This window comes from Otolemur garnettii, unplaced genomic scaffold (genome assembly GCF_000181295.1).
Source record: "Otolemur garnettii isolate 467f Iridium unplaced genomic scaffold, OtoGar3 scaffold00179, whole genome shotgun sequence".
Lineage (NCBI taxonomy): Eukaryota > Metazoa > Chordata > Mammalia > Primates > Galagidae > Otolemur > Otolemur garnettii.
The window spans coordinates 2,597,933-2,605,514 of NW_003852574.1; the positions used below are offsets into that span (position 1 = coordinate 2,597,933).

Here is a 7,582-nt window from a genome sequence, read left to right on the forward strand (position 1 = left end):
CTAAGGTGGCGGGTTTGCATACAGCCCAGGCCCGCCAAACAACAATGATGGCTGCAACCAAAAAATAGCTGGGTGTTGTGGTGGGCGCCTGTGGTCCCAGCTACTTGGGAGGCGGAGGCAGGAGGCTTGCTTGAGCCCAGGAGTTGGAGGTTGCTGTGAGCTGTGATGCCACAGCACTCTACCCAGGGCAACAGCTTGAGGCCCTGTCTCAAAAAAAAAAAAAAAAAAGAAGTTCCCAGGTTTTTTCTTTCTTTATGCTTTTCAAAAATTGTTCTGGGCTGGGCACTGTGGCTTACACCTATAACACTCCCACCTCTCGGAGGCTAAAGTGGGTGGATCCCTTGAGCTTAGGAGTTCAAGACCAGCCTAAGCAAGAGCCATACTCTGACTCTACTAAAAACAGAAAAGCAAGGCATGGTGGCACTTGCCTATAGTCCCAGCTACTCAGGAGGCTAAGGCAAGAAGATCTCTTGAGCCCAAGAATTTGAAGTTACCTTGAGCTACAATGATGCCGCAGCACTCTAGAGCAACACAGTGAGAACCTGTCTCAAAAATAAATAAATAAAATTGGCAGGCATTCTTCCTTCCTTTCTTTCTTTTTTTGTTTTTGTTTTTTTTTGAGACAGAGTCTCACTATGTCACCCTCAGTAGAGTGCTATAGTGTCACAGCTCACAGCAACCTCCAACTCTTAGGCTTACACAATTCTCTCGCCTCAGCCTCCCAAGTAGCTGGGACTATAGGCACCCGCCACAACACCCAGCTATTTTTTTGGTTGTAGTTGTCATTGTTGTTTGGCAGGCCCAGGCTGGATTCCAACCTGCCAGCTCCGATGTATGTGACTGGCGCCCTAGCTGCTAAGCTTCAGGTTCTGAGCCCTTCCTTTCTTTCTTTGGGATGCCAGCCCATCTCCCTGCTCTCTTCTCTCTTTGCTCACTCTCTTTCCTCTCTTATTCCTTCTCTCTTTCTAAAATAAAATAAAGTTTAAATATATATATTTATTTTTTTCAGACAGTGCTGTGGCATCACAGCTCACAGCAACCTCCAACTCTTGGGTTTATGTGATTCTCTTGCCTCAGCCTCCCAAGTAGTTGGGACTACAGGTGCCCACCACAATGCCCAGCTATTTATTGTCATAGTTGTCAATGTTGTTTATCAGGCCCGGGCTGAGTTAGAACCCACCAGCCTCGGTGCATCTGGCTGGTACCTTAACCACTGTGCTATGGGTGCCAAGCCTAAAGTCTATACTTTTATGTCCTTAAAAAAAAATTGTTCTGGGGTGGCCCAGTGGTTCAGTGGGTAGGGCGCCAGCCCCATATACCGAGGGTGATGGGTTCGAACCTGGCCCTGGCCAAACTGCAACAAAAAAATAGCTCGGTGCCTGTGGCTCAGGCGGCTAAGGCGCCAGCCACATACATCTGAACTGAGGGGTTCGGATCCAGCAGGGGCCCGCCAAACAACAATGATGGCTACAACCAAAAATGGCTGGCATTGTGATAGGCACCTGTGGTCCCAGCTCCTTGGGAGGCGGAGGCAAGAGAATCGCTTGAGCCCAGGAGTTGGAGGTTGCTGTGAGCTGTGATGTCACAGCATTCTACCCAGGGCAACAGCTTAAGGCTCTGTCTTAAAAAAAAAAGTGCTAGGCATTGTGGTGGGCACCTGTAGTCCCTTCTACTTTGTTAGAAGAGTGCCTGGCACATAGAAAAGCTCAAAATACTTGTTCAGTGTCTCAGTGCCTGCAGCTCAAGCGGCTAAGACACTAGCTGCATACACCAGAGCTGGCAGGTTTGAATCCAGCCCAGGCCTGCCAAACAACAATGACAACTACACCCAAAAAATAGCTGGGCATTGTGGAAGGCGCCTATAGTTCCAGCTACTTGGGAGGCTGAGGCAAGAGAACTGTCTAAGCTCAGGAGTTGGAGGTTGCCCTGAGCTGTGACGCCTTAGTACTCTACCAAGGGCAACAAACTGAAACTCTGTCTCAAAAAAAAAAAATTGTTCTGAAAAAAATTGCTGTTTGGAATATTGACAAATTAGAGCAGCCAGAAGGTCCAGCACAGAAGTCTTCTGTATTTCTTATGACAGGTTTGACTGCTTGTTGCAGAAAAATAAAACCACATAGCCCAGGAAAAGGGGCAAGAGCATCTGTCTCAGTCTCCCTATCTAGGGGCTGCTCTTGCCCACACGCTCCCCACCCAAATGCATAGGCACACTTTTGCCTCTCAACTAAAAAGGGATTCCTTCATTCATTAAACAAGTTTTTTTTCCTTTTTTTTTTTGAGACAGAGCCCCATGCTGTCACCCTGGGTAGAATGCTGTGGCCATCACAGTTCACGGCAACCTCCAACTCTTGGGCTTAAGGGATTTTCTTGCCTCAGCCTCCCAAATAGCTGGAACACAGGCGCCTTCCACAATGCCCAGCTATTTTTTGGGTGTAGTTATCATTGTTGTTTGACAGGCCTGGGCTGGATTCGAACCTGCCAGCTCTGTTATATGCAGCTGGCGCCTTAGCTGCTTAAGCTACAGGCGCTGAGCCACTGAACAAGTATTTTGAGCTTTCCTATGTGCTAGGCACTCTTCTAATGCCTGTAAATATAGTAGTAAACAAAGCAAAGACCCCGTCTTCCTTGTACTTACATCCTAAGTAGAGAATTGCATTCAGACCAGAAACATTAAACATAACTACACAGGGGTCCTCAAACTTTTTAAACAGGGGGCCAGTTCACTGTCCCTCAGACCGTTGGATGGTCGGACTGCGGGCCCACGGGACAAGTCGGCTGCTAAGCAGGACAGGCAGAGGCAGCAAAAACACCTGGAGGGCCAGATAAACATCCTCAGCAGGCCCATGTGGCCCACGGGCCATAGTTTGAGGATGCTTGCATTTGTTAGAAGATGCTTAGTCCTATGGGGAGTAAAATGTCAAAGTATGGGCATAGGAAAAGGAAGTTAGGAGGTGGAACAGAGTGGGCCTAAGAAAAGGACTTTTTTTTTTTTTTTTTTTTTTTTTTTTGAGACAGACCCTCAAGCTATCCCCCTGGGTAGAGTGCCATGGCATCATGCTCACAGCAACCTCCAACTCCTGGGCTCAAGCGAGTCTCCTGTCTCAGCCTCCCAAGTAGCTAGGACTACAGGCGCCCGCCACAACGCCTGGCCATTTTTTTGTTGCAGCCATCATTGTTGTTTGGCAGGCCCGGGCTGGGGATTCAAACCTGCCACCTTAGGTGCATGTGGCTGGCGCCTTAGCCGCTTGAGCCAGAGATTTGGAGAGGGAAGAAGACATATGGATGCCTCCAGGGGAAGGTTCCAGTCAGTGGGATCAGCCAGTGCAAAGCCCTGAGGCAGAATGTGCCTGGCATGTGAAAGGAGCAGCCAAGAGGTGGCCGCTATGGCTGGAGCTGAGTGAGATAAAAAAAGGGTAGAAGGGGACTAATGAGGAGGGCAAATGTTGTGGACTCTTATCAGCCACTATAGGACTTGAGAGTATTTTTTCTGGGTAAGATGAGAGCCAATGCCAAGTCCTGACAGAGGAGGGGGGAAGATCTGAATTGGTAGCAACTCTAAGTTTTTTTGTTTGTTTGTTTTGTTTTTTAGAGACAGAGTCTTGCTTTGTTGCCCTCGGTAGAGTGCCATGGCACCACAGCTCACAGTAACCTCCAGCTCTTGGGCTTAGGCGATTCTCTTGCCTCGGCCTCCCATGTAGCTGAGACTACAGGTGCCCGCCACAACGCCTGGCTATTTTTTATTGCAGTTTGGCCCAGGGCCAGCTTCAAACCCACCACCCTCAGTATAGGGGGCTGGCACCCTATTCACTGAGCCACAGGTGTCACCCTCTAACTTTTTTTGTTTTGTTTTGTTTTGTTTGTTTTTGTGGCAGAGTCCATGTTGCCCTGGGTAGAGGGCTTTGGTATCATCACAGCTCACAGCAACCTCCAACTCTTGGGCTTAATCGATTCTCTTGCCTTAGCCTTGGTGTACGTGGCTGGTGCCATAACCACTGTGCTTAGATTATTCTGGCTACTGCACTGAGACTAGACTAAGGGGTAGGGGAGGGGGCCATAGGCAAAGGTAGGGGTGAGGGGGAAAGTAGAACTGGAAAAAGCAAATGTAGACAACTTGTGTGAAATGAGAGGGGCAGAGCCAATAGTAGCTTTTAAGGAAGCTAGAGCTCTCATTTAGGTAACACACAGACTAAAATTGGAAGAATACAAAGAAGATTAGCAGGGCGGTTCCTGTGGCTCAAAGGAGTAGGGCGCTGGCCCCATATGCCAGAGGTGGCAGGTTCGAACCCAGTCCCGGCCAAAAACTGCAAAAAAATAAAAAAAAGAAGAAGAAGAAGATTAGCATAGTCCCTATGCAAGGATGATATGCAAATTTGTGAACTGTTCCATACATTTAAAAAGAAAAAAAAAAAAAACACTAAACTAAAGACCAGAAAGAAGAAGCTATTGAAGGTGAGAGTATGGAAGAAGTTAGTAGGATGGTAGATTGGAGCTAGAGGAAGCACTTCTGGGATCAGGGTGTGGGGGAAATTAGCTGAAAGACAGGAGATGAAGGTTAGCAGTGGGATGTGGACATCAGGGAGTGTTCAGGGTGTCCACTGTCCTGGCTCGCCAAGTGTTGGTGGCTAGGGACACAGTGGGTCCAAGATGCAGCCAGGGACAGCAAAGAACAAGTGAAGAGACCCAGGGGACTGATCCAGCCAGACGTCTGCCTTGATCCCAGTTTAAAGTCACTCAGCAACTGACTTTCTTTCAAACAACTTGGAGCAGTAATAATTGAGAGTGGGCGGCGCCTGTGGCTCAGTGGGTAGGTTGCCAGCCCCATATACCGAGGGTTTGAACCCGGCCCCGGCCAAACGGCAACAAAAAAATAGCCAGGCGTTGTGGCGGGCCCCTGTAGTCCCAGCTACTCGGGAGGCTGAGGCAAGAGAATCGCCAAAACCCAGGAGTTGGAGGTTGCTGTGAGCTGTGTGACGCCACTGCACTCTACCGAAGGGGATAAAGTGAGACTCTGTATCTAAAAATAAATAAATAATTGTTTGAGAGTTACTCTTAAAGAAAGAGCAGATCTGGAAAAAATCTGAAAGAACAAAAGTTTTCAAAACTACACACGTCTGCAAACCCTCCTGGCCATGCTCAGATGGATTTGAAGAGGATTAGTTAGCGACCTAATCCCCTCAAATCCGCGGTAGGCGGCCTCTACTGACCCCTGGCGGTGATCAGCCGGACTCCGGCTTGAACTCGGCACGTTACTCCTCGCGATGGCTGGTAAGCCATGGGGCTGAGCCTTGAAAGTCCAGAACAGTACTGAAAGGCTTCCTGGATGGTGCCTGGGAGGAAAGCAGGCAGAAAAGATGGGGGCAGAAGGGACGTCTTGGAGGTTGTCCAGGAGGGGCCACGGCCTCGACGCTAGGCATTGTGGGCAGGTGAGTACTGTACAGACGTCTTGATCTTGGAGGGGGCCCCCGGACCAGAGGAAGACGCTGGATCCTCAGACCTACCCTTGGCCAAGTGTTCTGAAAGTCCCTCCAAGTATTACTGAACTCTTCCCTTTGTCCTCCCGACGTCTTTGGTGTCAAACTCAGCAGGGCACCAGACTGTGAGCGAGAGATGGGCACATAGCCGCCTGGCCCTCAGAAAGTAGGCAAGGTACCCAGCGGAGAGAATCACCCAAGTCACCGTCTGATCTCCGCTGGGAAGTGGAAACGCAGAAGGGAGGGAGCGTCCTGGAACGGAGGGTGTGAAGACACCAAGATCAGAGGAAACAGAAAGGCGGTGTCATTGGAGACATTCTAAAGATGCGCCAAAGGTGGGAGGGTCTGGCGGGTTTGGGCCCGGAGCGAAGCAAGGGTGATGGCGTATCATGGAGGTTTGGGAGAGAGAGGACGCCAAACGGAGGGAAAACCTCGATGGCGGCTTGGCGCCTGTGGCTCAAGCGGCTAAGGCGCCAGCCACATACACCTAAGGTGGCGGGTTCGAATCCCCAGCCTGAGCCCGCCAAACAACAATGATGGCTGCAACCAAAAAATGGCCAGGCGTTGTGGCGGGCGCCTGTAGTCCCAGCTACTTGGGAGGCAGAGGCAGGAGACTCGCTTGAGCCCAGGAGTTGGAGGTTGCTGTGAGCGAAAAAAAAAACCTCGATGGCCACGTAATGGTAGGTAGGCAGAGGCGGAAGCGGAGGCACAACCTGACACACCATGCTGGCCCTCACCCTATGGCGTTTGTACTGGCTGACAGCTCAGGCGGGAACGCAGGCAAGGTGCTGACCATTGTTAGTAATAGCTGGGAGAGAAGACCGCAGCTAGGGGGTGAGAGGCCGGCCTCGGATCCCGCGCTGCGCCCCAGGCCCGCCAGGAGGCGCCTCTGCCCCGCAAACCTGTTCCTGGCCTCTTACAGCCACCGAAATCCCGCGCCGCGGCCTAGAGAGGCCCCGGAAGAGGCTGGGCAGCACGTCTTGAAACCGCTTCCGGCTTTGGCTGGCCAGGGAGGAGGAGTCGGAGTTGGGGGCTGACGCCGTGGGCGGGGCGGGGCGCGGTCTAGAGAGTTTGAGGGCTGGGCGAGAACAGGTGTGGTCCAGTGAGCTTGCACCTTTCAAGCTTGAACCCTGCGCGACTCTTCGGCTCCACGCCTGAACCGCCCAGCCTTTTACCTTGTGAAGTGCGGTCCTGGGGTCCCTCGGCTCTGGCGGGGAAGGCTTCTTGGAGGTAGAAAGGTGCAGAAAGGCAGGGAAGCAGATATGAGGAGGTTGGGGACCTCTTTAGACTGATCTTTATGTGTTTGAGCAATGCACTTTTGGAGGACAAGCCTTCCTACAGGGAAGGCCGAATGAGGGACCAGCCAGTTTAGATCTGCTGGAGGAAACAACTCAACCCAGTTAAGTTCCCCCCTCATCAGCTTACTTATCTTGGAAGACGTAGGACAGCCCTGTCCCCATATGCTTCACGCCATCACCCTTATGTGGTGGCCACCCCTGCCTCCCTACTCCCTACCTTCTCTCTTGTCCTCAGGCCATACTACTTCTTCGTGTTTTTGTTTGTCTGTTTGAGACAGAGTCTCTGGCGCCCTGGGTAGAGTGCTTTGACGTCACAGCTCACAGCAACCTCAAACTTTGGGGCAGCGATTCTCTTACCTCAGCCTCCCAAGCAGCTGGGACCACAGGCACCCGCCACAACATCCAGCCATGTTTTTGTTGTAGGTGTCATTGTTCTGCAGGCCCAGGCCCAGGCCAGGTGTGAACCCACCAGCCCAGGGGTATGTGGCCTGCGCCCTAAGTACTGAACTGTGGGTGCTGAGCCCGTACTTCTTATAACAACTAGAGAAGAGTGACCAGACATCCCACTTTTGGCGGGACAGTCCCGCTTTTTAACAATTTGTCCGGCGTCCCACGTTTTAAAAAAAATCCCGATTTTTGGAAAGAATGCACGAACAGGCTGGAGAACAGGAAGTGAATATACAGTTTTCGGCTGCCATGTGGCTATTTCGCCAGAATTTGAGTTTTATATTATTTTTGTTAATTTTATAATGTTAAACTGTAATAATAAGAAATAATTGTTGAGAAGTGATTATCGAGAACTGCTTATCAAAG

General features: G+C 50.8%; 1 non-coding gene across 1 annotated transcript; it reads left to right on the forward strand.

Moving 5' to 3' along the window:
- The first annotated feature begins 4,285 nt into the window (after positions 1 to 4,285).
- On the forward strand, positions 4,286 to 4,392 carry LOC111728705. Its single transcript, XR_002775921.1, has one exon. It is a non-coding gene; the product is annotated as a U6 spliceosomal RNA (small nuclear RNA).
- Positions 4,393 to 7,582: the final 3,190 nt, after the last annotated feature.